Source organism: Nothobranchius furzeri, chromosome 3 (assembly GCF_043380555.1).
Source record: "Nothobranchius furzeri strain GRZ-AD chromosome 3, NfurGRZ-RIMD1, whole genome shotgun sequence".
NCBI lineage: Eukaryota > Metazoa > Chordata > Actinopteri > Cyprinodontiformes > Nothobranchiidae > Nothobranchius > Nothobranchius furzeri.
This window is the reverse complement of record NC_091743.1, coordinates 22,627,742-22,642,848: the sequence shown is the minus strand read 5'-3', so window position 1 is coordinate 22,642,848 and position 15,107 is coordinate 22,627,742.

Here is a 15,107-nt window from a genome sequence, read left to right as displayed (position 1 = left end):
GTGATCTGAACGTTTCATGATGATAGCACTTTCCTTAGGGGGTCAAACCATGTCCCAAAGGTCACTGGATCTGGTGTCAATTTAAAGAAGTAGTCCAGTTACACATTTGTGGGCTTATAACTTGGCTTCTGATTGTCCTAGAGAGATCAGGTTTGTTTTAGTGTACTCCAATCAACAGCCCCTACAACCACAAAATGAATGGAGTCATTAGCACTTATGGTTTGTAAATGGCACCCAGAATTATGTTGCACGAAGCACAATTTCACATCATTCTGGGAACATTTGTGTGAAAACAAGGTCCAATCAGGCTCAAACATTACAGGAAGGTAGAATCTATTAAGTTGTAAGTGATCTGAACGTTTCATGATGATAGCACTTCCCTAAGGGGGTCAAACAATGTCCCAAAGGTCACCGGATCTGGTGTCTAAAGAAGTAGTCCAGTTACACATTTGTGGGCTTATAACTTGGCTTCTGAATGTCCTAGAGAGATCAGGTTTGTTTTAGTATACTCCAATCAACAGCCCCTACAACCACAAAAAGGAATGGAGTCATTAGCACTTATGGTTTTTAAATGGCACCCAGAATTATGTTGCACGAAGCACAATTTCACATCATTCTGGGTTCATTTGTGTGAAAACAAGGTCCAATCAGGCTGAAACGTTACAGGAAGGTAGAACCTATTGAGTTGTAAGTGATCTGAACGTTTCATGATGATAGCACTTTCCTAAGGGGGTCAAACCATGTCCCAAAGGTCACCGGATCTGGTGTCAATTTAAAGAAGTAGTCCAGTTACACATTTGTGGGCTTATAACTTGGCTTCTGAATGTCCTAGAGAGGTCAGGTTTAATTTAGTGTACTCCAATCAACAGCCCCTACAACCACAAAAAGGAATGGAGTCATTAGCACTTATGGTTTGTAAATGGCACCCAGAATTATGTTGCACGAAGCACAATTTCACATCATTCTGGGTCCATTTGTGTGATAACAAGGTCCAATCAGGATGAAACATTACAGGAAGGTAGAATCTATTAAGTTGTAAGTGATCTGAACGTTTCATGATGATAGCACTTCCCTAAGGGGGTCAAACCATGTCCCAAAGGTCACCGGATCTGGTGTCTAAAGAAGTAGTCCAGTTACACATTTGTGGGCTTATAACTTGTTTTCTGAATGTCCTAGAGAGATCAGGTTTGTTTTAGTACTCCAATCAACAGCCCCTACAACCACAAAAAGGAATGGAGTCATTAGCACTTATGGTTTTTAAATGGCACCCAGAATTATGTTGCACGAAGCACAATTTCACATCATTCTGGGTTCATTTGTGTGAAAACAAGGTCCAATCAGGCTGAAACGTTACAGGAAGGTAGAATCTATTGCGTTGTAAGTGATCTGAACGTTTCATGATGATAGCACTTTCCTAAGGCGGTCAAACCATGTCCCAAAGGTCACCGGATCTGGTGTCAATTTAAAGAAGTAGTCCAGTTACACATTTGTGGGCTTAAACCTTGGCTTCTGAATGTCCTAGAGCGATCAGGTTTGTTTTAGTGTACTCCAATCAACAGCCCCTACAACCACAAAAAGGAATGGAGACATTAGCACTTATGGTTTTTAAATGGCACCGAGAATTATGTTGCACGAAGCACAATTTCACATCATTCTGGGTTCATTTGTGTAAAAACAATGTCCAATCAGGCTGAAACAATTCAGGAAGGTAGAATCTATTGAGTTGTAAGTGATCTGAACGTTTCAAGATGATCGCACATTCCTATAGGGGGTCAAACCATGTCCCAAAGGTCACCGGGCCTGGTGTCACTTTAAAGAAGTAGTCCAGTTACACCTTTGTGGGCTTATAACTTGGCTTCTGAATGTCCTAGAGAGGTTAGGTTTGTTTTAGTGTACTCCAATCAACAGCCCCTACAACCACAAAAAGGAATGGAGTAATTAGCACTTATGGTTTTTAAATGGCACCCAGAATTATGTTGCACGAAGCACAATTTCACATCATTCTGGGTTCATTTGTGTGAAAACAAGGTCCAATCAGGCTGAAACGTTACAGGAAGGTAGAATCTATTGAGCTGTAAGTGATCTGAACGTTTCATGATGATAGCACTTTCCTAAGGGGGTCAAACCATGTCCCAAAGGTCACCGGATCTGGTGTCACTTTAAAGAAGTAGTCCAGTTACACATTTGTTGGCTTATAACTTGGCTTCTGAATGTCCTAGAGAGGTCAGGTTTGTTTTAGTGTACTCCAATCAACAGCCCCTACAACCACAAAAAGGAATGGAGTCATTAGCACTTATGGTTTGTAAATGGCACCCAGAATTATGTTGCACGAAGCACAATTTCACATCATTCTGGGTCCATTTGTGTGAAAACAAGGTCCAATCAGGCTGAAACATTACAGGAAGGTAGTATCTATTAAGTTGTAAGTGATCTGAATGTTTCATGATGATAGCACTTCCCTAAGGGGGTCAAACCATGTCCCAAAGGTCACCGGATCTGGTGTCTAAAGAAGTAGACCAGTTACACATTTGTGGGCTTTTAACTTGGCTTCTGAATGTCCTAGAGAGATCAGGTTTGTTTTAGTATACTCCAATCAACAGCCCCTACAACCACAAAAAGGAATGGAGTCATTAGCACTTATGGTTTTTAAATGGCACCCAGAATTATGTTGCACGAAGCACAATTTCACATCATTCTGGGTTCATTTGTGTGAAAACAAGGTCCAATCAGGCTGAAACGTTACAGGAAGGTAGAATCTATTGCGTTGTAAGTGATCTGAACATTTCATGATGATAGCACTTTCCTAAGGGGGTCAAACCATGTCCCAAAGGTCACCGGATCTGGTGTCAATTTAAAGAAGTAGTCCAGTTACACATTTGTGGGCTTAAACCTTGGCTTCTGAATGTCCTTGAGCATCAGGTTTGTTTTAGTGTACTCCAATCAACAGCCCCTACAACCACAAAAAGGAATGGAGACATTAGCACTTATGGTTTTTAAATGGCACGAGAATTATGTTGCACGAAGCACAATTTCACATCATTCTGGGTTCATTTGTGTAAAAACAAGGTCCAATGAGGCTGAAACAATACAGGAAGGTAGAATCTATTGAGTTGTAAGTGATCTGAACGTTTCAAGATGATCGCACATTCCTATAGGGGGTCAAATCATGTCCCAAAGGTCACCGGGCCTGGTGTCACTTTAAAGTAGTAGTCCAGTTACACCTTTGTGGGCTTATAACTTGGCTTCTGAATGTCCTAGAGAGGTTAGGTTTGTTTTAGTGTACTCCATTCAAAAGCCCCTACAACCACAAAAAGGAATGGAGTGTGGGCTTATAACTTGGCTTCTGAATGTCCTAGAGCGATCAGGTTTGTTTTAGTGTACTCCAATCAACAGCCCCTACAACCACAAAAAGGAATGGAGTCATTAGCACTTAAGGTTTTTAAATGGCACCCAGAATTATGTTGCACAAAGCACAATTTCACATCATTCTGGGTTCATTTGTGTGAAAACAAGGTCCAATCATGCTGAAACGTTACAGGAAGGTAGAATCTTTTGAGTTGTAAGTGATCTGAACGTTTCATGATGATAGAACTTTCCTAAGGGGGTCAAACCATGTCCCAAAGGTCACCGGATCTGGTGTCAATTTAAAGAAGTAGTCCAGTTACACATTTGTGGGCTTATAACTTGGCTTCTGAATGTCCTAGAGAGATCAGGTTTGTTTTAGTGTACTCCAATCAACAGCCCCTACAACCACAAAAAGGATTGCAGTCATTAGCACTTATGGTTTGTAAATGGCACCCAGAATTATGTTGCACGAAGCACAATTTCACATCATTCCTGGTCCATTTGTGTGAAAACAAGGTCCAATCAGGCTGAAACATTACAGGAAGGTATAATATATTAAGTTGTAAGTGATCTGAACGTTTCATGATGATAGCACTTCCCTAAGGGCGTCAAACCATGTCCCAAAGGTCACCAGATCTGGTGTCTAAAGAAGTAGTCCAGTTACACATTTGTGGGCTTATAACTTGGCTTCTGAATGTCCTAGAGAGATCAGGTTTGTTTTAGTATACTCCAATCAACAGCCCCTACAACCACAAAATGAATGGAGTCATTAGCACTTATGGTTTGTAAATGGCACCCAGAATTATGCTGCACGAAGCACAATTTCACATCATTCTGGGAACATTTGTGTGAAAACAAGGTCCAATCAGGCTGAAACATTACAGGAAGGTAGAATCTATTAAGTTGTAAGTGATCTGAACGTTTCATGATGATAGCACTTCCCTAAGGGGGTCAAACAATGTCCCAAAGGTCACCGGATCTGGTGTCTAAAGAAGTAGTCCAGTTACACATTTGTGGGCTTATAACTTGTTTTCTGAATGTCCTAGAGAGATCAGGTTTGTTTTAGTACTCCAATAAACAGCCCCTACAACCACAAAAAGGAATGGAGTCATTAGCACTTATGGTTTTTAAATGACACCCAGAATTATGTTGCACGAAGCACAATTTAACATCATTCTGGGTTCATTTGTGTGAAAACAAGGTCCAATCAGGCTGAAACGTTACAGGAAGGTAGAATCTATTGCGTTGTAAGTGATCTGAACGTTTCATGATGATAGCACTTTCCTAAGGCGGTCAAACCATGTCCCAAAGGTCACCGGATCTGGTGTCAATATAAAGAAGTAGTCCAGTTACACATTTGTGGGCTTAAACCTTGGCTTCTGAATGCCCTAGAGCGATCAGGTTTGTTTTAGTGTACTCCAATCAACAGCCCCTACAACCACAAAAAGGAATGGTGACATTAGCACTTATGGTTTTTAAATGGCACAGAGAATTATGTTGCACGAAGCACAATTTCACATCATTCTGGTTTCATTTGTGTAAAAACAAGGTCCAATCAGGCTGAAACAATACAGGAAGGTAGAATCTATTGAGTTGTAAGTGATCTGAATGTTTCATGATGATCGCACATTCCTATAGGGGGTAAAACCATGTCCCAAAGGTCACCGGGCCTGGTGTCACTTTAAAGAAGTAGTCCAGTTACACCTTTGTGGGCTTATAACTTGGCTTCTGAATGTCCTAGAGAGGTTAGGTTTGTTTTAGTGTACTCCAATCAAAAGCCCCTACAACCACAAAAAGGAATGGAGTCATTAGCACTTATGGTTTGTAAATGGCACCCAGAATTATGTTGCACGAAGCACAATTTCACATCATTCTGGGTTCATTTGTATGAAAACAAGGTCCAATCAGGCTGAAACGTTACAGGAAGGTAGAATCTATTGAGTTGTAAGTGATCTGAACGTTTCATGATGATAGCACTTTCCTAAGGGGGTCAAACCATGTCCCAAAGGTCACCGGATCTGGTGTCAATTTAAAGAAGTTGTCCAGTTACACATTTGTGGGCTTATAACTTGGCTTCTTAACGTCCTAGAGAGGTTAGGCTTGTTTTAGTTTACTCCAATCAACAGCCCCTACAACCACAAAAAGGAATGGAGTCATTAGCACTTATGGTTTGTAAATGGCACCCAGAATTTTGTTGAGCGAAGCACAATTTCACATCATTCTGGGTTCATTTGTGTGAAAACAAGGTCCAATCAGGCTGAAACGTTACAAGAAGGTAGAATCTATTGAGTTGTAAGTGATCTGAACGTTTCATGATGATAGCAATTTCCAAAAGGGGGTCAAACCATGTCCCAAAGGTCACCGGATCTGGTGTCAATTTAAAGAAGTAGTCCAGTTACACATTTGTGGGCTTAAACCTTGGCTTCTGAATGTCCTAGAGAGATCAGGTTTGTCTTAGTGTACTCCAATCAACAGCCCCTACAACCACAAAAAGGAATGGAGACATTAGCACTTATGGTTTTTAAATGGCACCGAGAATTATGTTGCACGAAGCACAATTTCACATCATTCTGGGTTCATTTGTGTAAAAACAAGGTCCAATCAGACTGAAACAAAACAGGAAGGTAGAATCTATTGAGTTGTAAGTGATCTGAACGTTTCAAGATGATCGCACATTCCTATAGGGGGTCAAACCATGTCCCAAAGGTCACCGGGCCTGGTGTCACTTTAAAGAAGTAGTCCAGTTACACCTTTGTGGGCTTATAACTTGGCTTCTGAATGTCCTAGAGAGGTTAGGTTTGTTTTAGTGTACTCCAATCAAAAGCCCCTACAACCACAAAAAGGAATGGAGTCATTAGCACTTATGGTTTGTAAATGGCACCCAGAATTATGTTGCACGAAGCACAATTTCACATCATTCTGGGTTCATTTGTATGAAAACAAGGTCCAATCAGGCTGAAACGTTACAGGAAGGTAGAATCTATTGAGTTGTAAGTGATCTGAACGTTTCATGATGATAGCACTTTCCTAAGGGGGTCAAACCATGTCCCAAAGGTCACCGGATCTGGTGTCAATTTAAAGAAGTTGTCCAGTTACACATTTGTGGGCTTATAACTTGGCTTCTGAATGTCCTAGAGAGGTTAGGTTTGTTTTAGTGTACTCCAATCAACAGCCCCTACAACCACAAAAAGGAATGGAGTCATTAGCACTTATGGTTTGTAAATGGCACCCAGAATTTTGTTGAGCGAAGCACAATTTCACATCATTCTGGGTTCATTTGTGTGAAAACAAGGTCCAATCAGGCTGAAACGTTACAAGAAGGTAGAATCTATTGAGTTGTAAGTGATCTGAACGTTTCATGATGATCGCACATTCCTATAGGGGGTCAAACCATGTCCCAAAGGTCACTGGGCCTGGTGTCACTTTAAAGAAGTAGTCCAGTTACACATTTGTGGGCTTATAACTTGGCTTCTGAATATCCTAGAGCGATCAGGTTTGTTTTAGTGTACTCCAATCAACAGCCCCTACAACCACAAAAAGGAATGGAGTCATTAGCACTTATGATTTTTAAATGGCACCCAGAATTATGTTGCACGAAGCACAATTTCACATCATTCTGGGTTCATTTGTGTGAAAACAAGGTCCAATCAGGCAGAAACATTACAGGAAGGTAGAATCTATTGAGTTGTAAGTGATCTGAACGTTTCATGATGATAGCACTTTCCTATAGGGGGTCAAACCATGTCCCAAAGGTCACCGGGCCTGGTGTCACTTTAAAGAAGTAGTCCAGTTACACCTTTGTGGGCTTATAACTTGGCTTCTGAATGTCCTAGAGAGGTCAGGTTTGTTTTAGTGTACTCCAATCAACAGCCCCTACAACCACAAAAAGGAATGGAGTCATTAGCACTTATTGTTTGTAAATGGCACCCAGAATTATGTTGCACAAAGCACAATTTCACATCATTCTGGGTTCATTTGTGTGAAAACAAGGTCCAATCAGGCTGAAACGTTACAGGAAGGTAGAATCTATTGAGTTGTAAGTGATCTGAACGTTTCAAGATGATCGCACATTCCTATAGGGGGTAAAACCATGTCCCAAAGGTCACTGGGCCTGGTGTCACTTTAAAGAAGTAGTCCAGTTACATCTCTGTGGGCTTATAACTTGGCTTCTGAATGTCCTAGAGAGATCAGGTTTGTTTTAATGTACTCCAATCAACAGCCCCTACAACCACAAAAAGGAATGGAGTCATTAGCACTTATGGTTTGTAAATGGCACCCAGAATTATGTTGAACGAAGCACAATTTCACATCATTCTGGGTTCATTTGTGTGAAAACAAGGTCCAATCAGGCAGAAACGTTACAGGAAGGTAGAATCTATTGAGTTGTAAGTGATCTGAACGTTTCATGATGATAGCACTTTCCTAAGGGGGTCAAACCATGTCCCAAAGGTCACCGGATCTGGTGTCACTTTAAAGAAGTAGTCCAGTTACACATTTGTGGGCTTATAACTTGGCTTCTGAATGTCCTAGAGGGATCAGGTTTGTTTTAGTGTACTCCAATCAACAGCCCGTACAACCACAAAAAGGAATGGAGTCATTAGCACTTATTGTTTGTAAATGGCACCCAGAATTATGTTGCACGAAGCACAATTTCACATCATTCTGGGTCCATTTGTGTGAAAACAAGGTCCAATCAGATTGAAACGTTACAAGAAGGTAGAATCTATTGAGTTGTAAGTGATCTGAACGTTTCATTATGACCGCACATTCCTATAGGGGGTCAAACCATGTCCCAAAGGTCACCGGGCCTGGTGTCACTTTAAAGAAGTAGTCCAGTTACACCTTTGTGGGCTCATAACTTGGCTTCTGAATGTCCTAGAGACGTCAGGTTTGTTTTAGTGTACTCCAATCAACAGCCCCTACAACCACAAAAAGGAGTGGTGTCATTAGCACTTATGGTTTGTAAATGGCACCCAGAATTATGTTGCACGAAGCACAATTTCACATCATTCTGGGTCCATTTGTGTGAAAACAAGGTCCAATCAGGCTGAAACGTTACAAGAAGGTTGAGTCTATTGAGTTGTAAGTGATCTGAACGTTTCATGATGATAGCACTTTCCTATAGGGGGTAAAACCATGTCCCAAAGGTCACCGGGCCTGGTGTCACTTTAAAGAAGTAGTCCAGTTACATCTCTGTGGGCTTATAACTTGGCTTCTGAATGTCCTAGAGAGATCAGGTTTGTTTTAATGTACTCCAATCAACAGCCCCTACAACCACAAAAAGGAATGGAGTCATTAGCACTTAAGGTTTGTAAATGGCACCCAGAATTATGTTGAACGAAGCACAATTTCACATCATTCTGGGTTCATTTGTGTGAAAACAAGGTCCAATCAGGCAGAAACGTTACAGGAAGGTAGATTCTATTGAGTTGTAAGTGATCTGAACGTTTCATGATGATAGCACTTTCCTAAGGGGGTCAAACCATGTCCCAAAGGTCACCGGATCTGGTGTCACTTTAAAGAAGTAGTCCAGTTACACATTTGTGGGCTTATAACTTGGCTTCTGAATGTCCTAGAGGGATCAGGTTTGTTTTAGTGTACTCCAATCAACAGCCCCTACAACCACAAAAAGGAATGGAGTCATTAGCACTTATGGTTTGTAAATGGCACCCAGAATTATGTTGCACGAAGCACAATTTCACATCATTCTGGGTCCATTTGTGTGAAAACAATGTCCAATCAGGCAGAAACGTTACAAGAAGGTCGAATATATTGAGTTGTAAGTGATCTGAACGTTTCATGATGATCGCACATTCCTATAGGGGGTCAAACCATGTCCCAAAGGTCACCGGGCCTGGTGTCACTTTAAAGAAGTAGTCCAGTTACCCCTTTGTGGGCTTATAACTTGGCTTCTGAATGTCCTAGAGAGGTCAGGTTTGTTTTAGTGTACTCCAATCAACAGCCCCTACAACCACAAAAAGGAATGGAGTCATTAGCACTTATGGTTTGTAAATGGCACCCAGAATTATGTTGCACGAAGCACAATTTCATATCATTCTGGGTTCATTTGTGTGAAAACAAGGTCCAATCAGGCTGAAACGTTACAGGAAGGTAGAATCTATTGCGTTGTAAGTGATCTGAACGTTTCATGATGATAGCACTTTCCTAAGAGGGTCAAACCATGTCCCAAAGGTCACCGGATCTGGTGTCAATTTAAAGAAGTAGTCCAGTTACACATTTGTGGGCTTAAACCTTGGCTTCTGAATGTCCTAGAGCGATCAGGTTTGTTTTAGTGTACTCCAATCAACAGCCCCTACAACCACAAAAAGGAATGGAGTCATTAGCACTTATGGTTTTTAAATGGCACCCAGAATTATGTTGCACGAAGCACAATTTCACATCATTCTGGGTTCATTTGTATGAAAACAAGGTCCAATCAGGCTGAAACGTTATAGGAAGGTAGAATCTATTGAGTTGTAAGTGATCTGAACGTTTCATGATGATAGCACATTCCTAAGGGGGTCAAACCATGTCCCAAAGGTCACCGGATCTGGTGTCAATTTAAAGAAGTTGTCCAGTTACACCTTTGTGGGCTTATAACTTGGCTTCTGAATGTCCTAGAGAGGTTTGTTTTGTTTTAGTGTACTCCAATCAACAGCCCCTACAACCACAAAAAGGAATGGAGTCATTAGCACTTATGGTTTGTAAATGGCACCCAGAAATTTGTTGAGTGAAGCTCAATTTCACATCATTCTGGGTTTATTTGTGTGAAAACAAGGTCCAATCAGGCTGAAACGTTACAAGAAGGTAGAATCTATTGAGTTGTAAGTGATCTGAACGTTTCATGATGATCGCACATTCCTATAGGGGGTCAAACCATGTCCCAAAGCTCACCGGGCCTGGTGTCACTTTAAAGAAGTAGTCCAGTTACACATTTGTGGGCTTATAACATGGCTTCTGAATGTCCTAGAGCGATCAGGTTTGTTTTAGTGTACTCCAATCAACAGCCCCTACAACCACAAAAAGGAATGGAGTCATTAGCACTTATGATTTTTAAATGGCACCCAGAATTATGTTGCACGAAGCACAATTTCACATCATTCTGGGTTCATTTGTGTGAAAACAAGGTCCAATCAGGCTGAAATGTTACAGGAAGGTAGAATCTATTGAGTTGTAAGTGATCTGAACGTTTCATGATGATAGCACTTTCCTAAGGGGGTCAAACCATGTCCCAAAGGTCACCTGATCTGGTGTCAATTTAAAGAAGTAGTCCAGTTACACATTTGTGGGCTTATAACTTGGCTTCTGAATGTCCTAGAGAGATCAGGTTTGTTTTAGTGTACTCCAATCAACAGCCCCTACAACCACAAAAAGGAATGGAGTCATTAGCACTTATGGTTTGTAAATGGCACCCAGAATTATGTTGCACGAAGCACAATTTCACTTCATTCTGGGTCCATTTGTGTGAAAACAAGGTCCAATCAGGCTGAAACGCTACAAGAAGGTAGAATCAATTGAGTTGTAAGTGATCTGAACGTTTCAAGATGATCGCACATTCCTATAGGGGGTAAAACCATGTCCCAAAGGTCACCGGGCCTGGTGTCACTTTAAAGAAGTAGTCCAGTTACATCTTTGTGGGCTTATAACTTGGCTTCTGAATGTCCTATAGAGGTTATTTTGTTTTAGTGTACTCCAATCAACAGCCCCTACAACCACAAAAATGAATGGAGTCATTAGCACTTATAGTTTGTAAATGGCACCCAGAATTATGTTGCACGAAGCACAATTTCACATCATTCTGGGTTTATTTGTGTGAAAACAAGGTCCAATCAGGCTGAAACGTTACAAGAAGGTAGAATCTATTGAGTTGTAAGTGATCTGAACGTTTCATGATGATCGCACATTCCTATAGGGGGTCAAACCATGTCCCAAAGGTCACCGGGCCTGGTGTCACTTTAAAGAAGTAGTCCAGTTACACCTTTGTGGGCTTATAACTTGGCTTCTGAATGTCCTAGAGAGGTCAGGTTTGTTTTATTGTACTCCAATCAACAGCCCCTACAACCACAAAAAGGAATGGAGTCATTAGCACTTATGGTTTTTAAATGGCACCCAGAATTATGTGGCACGAAGCACAATTTCACATCATTCTGGGTCCATTTGTGTGAAAACAAGGTACAATCAGGCTGAAACGTTACAAGAAGGTAGAATCTATTGAGTTGTAAGTGATCTGAACGTTTCATGATGATCGCACATTCCTATAGGGGGTCAAACCATGTCCCAAAGGTCACCGGGCCTGGTGTCACTTTAAAGAAGTAGTCCAGTTACACATTTGTGGGCTCATAACTTGGCTTCTGAATGTCCTAGAGAGGTCAGGTTTGTTTTAGTGTACTCCAATCAACAGCCCCTACAACCACAAAAAGGAATGGAGTCATTAGCACTTATGGTTTGTAAATGGCACCCAGAATTATGTTGCACGAAGCACAATTTCACATCATTCTGGGTTCATTTGTGTGAAACAAGGTCCAATCAGGCTGAAATGTTACAGGAAGGTAGAATCTATTGCGTTGTAAGTGATCTGAACGTTTCATGATGATAGCACTTTCCTAAGAGGGTCAAACCATGTCCCAAAGGTCACCGGATCTGGTGTCAATTTAAAGAAGTAGTCCAGTTACACATTTGTGGGCTTATAACTTGGCTTCTGAATGTCCTAGAGAGTTTAGGTTTGTTTTAGTGTACTCCAATCAAAAGCCCCTACAACCACAAAAAGGAATGGAGTCATTAGCACTTATGGTTTGTAAATGGCACCCAGAATTATGTTGCACGAAGCACAAGTTCACATCATTCTGGGTTCATTTGTATGAAAACAAGGTCCAATCAGGCTGAAACGTTACAGGAAGGTAGAATCTATTGAGTTGCAAGTGATCTGAACGTTTCATGATGATAGCACATTCCTAAGGGGGTCAAACCATGTCCCAAAGGTCACCGGATCTGGTGTCAATTTAAAGAAGTTGTCCAGTTACACATTTGTGGGCTTATAACTTGGCTTCTGAATGTCCTAGAGAGGTTTGGTTTGTTTTAGTGTACTCCAATCAACAGCCCCTACAACCACAAAAAGGAATGGAGTCATTAGCACTTATGGTTTGTAAATGGCACCCAGAATTTTGTTGAGCGAAGCTCAATTTCACATCATTCTGGGTTCATTTGTGTGAAAACAAGGTCCAATCAGGCTGAAACGTTACAAGAAGGTAGAATCTATTGAGTTGTAAGTGATCTGAACGTTTCATGATGATCGCACATTCCTATAGGGGGTCAAACCATGTCCCAAAGGTCACCGGGCCTGGTGTCACTTTAAAGAAGTAGTCCAGTTACACATTTGTGGGCTTATAACTTGGCTTCTGAATGTCCTAGAGCGATCAGATTTGTTTTAGTGTACTCCAATCAACAGCCCCTACAACCACAAAAAGGAATGGAGTCATTAGCACTTATGATTTTTAAATGGCACCCAGAATTATGTTGCACGAAGCACAATTTCACATCATTCTGGGTTCATTTGTGTGAAAACAAGGTCCAATCAGGCTGAAATGTTACAGGAAGGTAGAATCTATTGAGTTGTAAGTGATCTGAACGTTTCATGATGATAGCACTTTCCTAAGGGGGTCAAACCATGTCCCAAAGGTCACCTGATCTGGTGTCAATTTAAAGAAGTAGTCCAGTTACACATTTGTGGGCTTATAACTTGGCTTCTGAATGTCCTAGAGAGATCAGGTTTGTTTTAGTGTACTCCAATCAACAGCCCCTACAACCACAAAAAGGAATGGAGTCATTAGCACTTATGGTTTGTAAATGGCACCCAGAATTATGTTGCACGAAGCACAATTTCACTTCATTCTGGGTCCATTTGTGTGAAAACAAGGTCCAATCAGGCTGAAACGCTACAAGAAGGTAGAATCAATTGAGTTGTAAGTGATCTGAATGTTTCAAGATGATCGCACATTCCTATAGGGGGTAAAACCATGTCCCAAAGGTCACCGGGCCTGGTGTCACTTTAAAGAAGTAGTCCAGTTACATCTTTGTGGGCTTATAACTTGGCTTCTGAATGTCCTATAGAGGTTAGGTTTGTTTTAGTGTACTCCAATCAACAGCCCCTACAACCACAAAAATGAATGGAGTCATTAGCACTTATAGTTTGTAAATGGCACCCAGAATTATGTTGCACGAAGCACAATTTCACATCATTCTGGGTTTATTTGTGTGAAAACAAGGTCCAATCAGGCTGAAACGTTACAAGAAGGTAGAATCTATTGAGTTGTAAGTGATCTGAACGTTTCATGATGATCGCACATTCCTATAGGGGGTCAAACCATGTCCCAAAGGTCACCGGGCCTGGTGTCAATTTAAAAAAGTAGTCCAGTTACACATTTGTGGGCTTATAACTTGGCTTCTGAATGTCCTAGAGAGATCAGGTTTGTTTTAGTATACGCCAATCAACAGCCCCTACAACCACAAAAAGGAATGGAGTCATTAGCACTTATGGTTTTTAAATGGCACCCAGAACTATGTTGCACGAAGCACAATTTCACATCATTCTGGGTTCATTTGTATGAAAACAAGGTCCAATCAGGCTGAAACGTTACAGGAAGGTAGAATCTATTGAGTTGTAAGTGATCTGAACGTTTCATGATGATAGCACTTTCCTAAGGGGGTCAAACCATGTCCCAAATGTCACCGGATGTGGTGTCAATTTAAAGAAGTAGTCCAGTTACACATTTGTGGGCTTATAACTTGGCTTCTGAATGTCCTAGAGAGGTCAGGTTTGTTTTAATGTACTCCAATCAACAGCCCCTACAATCACAAAAAGGAATGGAGTCATTAGCACTTATGGTTTGTAAATGGCACCCAGAATTATGTTGCACAAAGCACAAGTTCACATCATTCTGGGTTCATTTGTGTGAAAACAAGGTCCAATCAGGCAGAAACGTTACAGGAAGGTAGAATCTATTGAGTTGTAAGTGATCTGAACGTTTCATGATGATAGCACTTTCCTATAGGGGGTCAAACCATGTCCCAAAGGTCACCGGGCCTGGTGTCACTTTAAAGAAGTAGTCCAGTTACACCTTTGTGGGCTTATAACTTGGCTTCTGAATGTCCTAGAGAGGTCAGGTTTGTTTTAGTGTACTCCAATCAACAGCCGCTACAACCACAAAAAGGAATGGAGTCATTAGCACTTATGGTTTGTAAATGGCACCCCGAATTATGTTGCACGAAGCACAATTTCACATCATTCTGGGTCCATTTGTGTGAAAACAAGGTCCAATCAGGCTGAAACGTTACAGGAAGGTAGAATCTATTGAGTTGTAAGTGATCTGAACGTTTCAAGATGATCGCACATTCCTATAGGGGGTAAAACCATGTTCCAAAGGTCACCGGGCCTGGTGTCACTTTAAAGAAGTAGTCCAGTTACATCTCTGTGGGCTTATAACTTGGCTTCTGAATGTCCTAGAGAGATCAGGTTTGTTTTAATGTATTCCAATCAACAGCCGCTACAACCACAAAAAGGAATGGCGTCATTAGCACTTATGGTTTGTAAATGGCACCCAGAATTATGTTGAACGAAGCACAATTTCACATCATTCTGGGTTCATTTGTGTGAAAACAAGGTCCAATCAGGCAGAAACGTTACAGGAAGGTAGAATCTATTGAGTTGTAAGTGATCTGAACGTTTCATGATGATCACACATTCGTATAGGGGGTCAAACCATCTC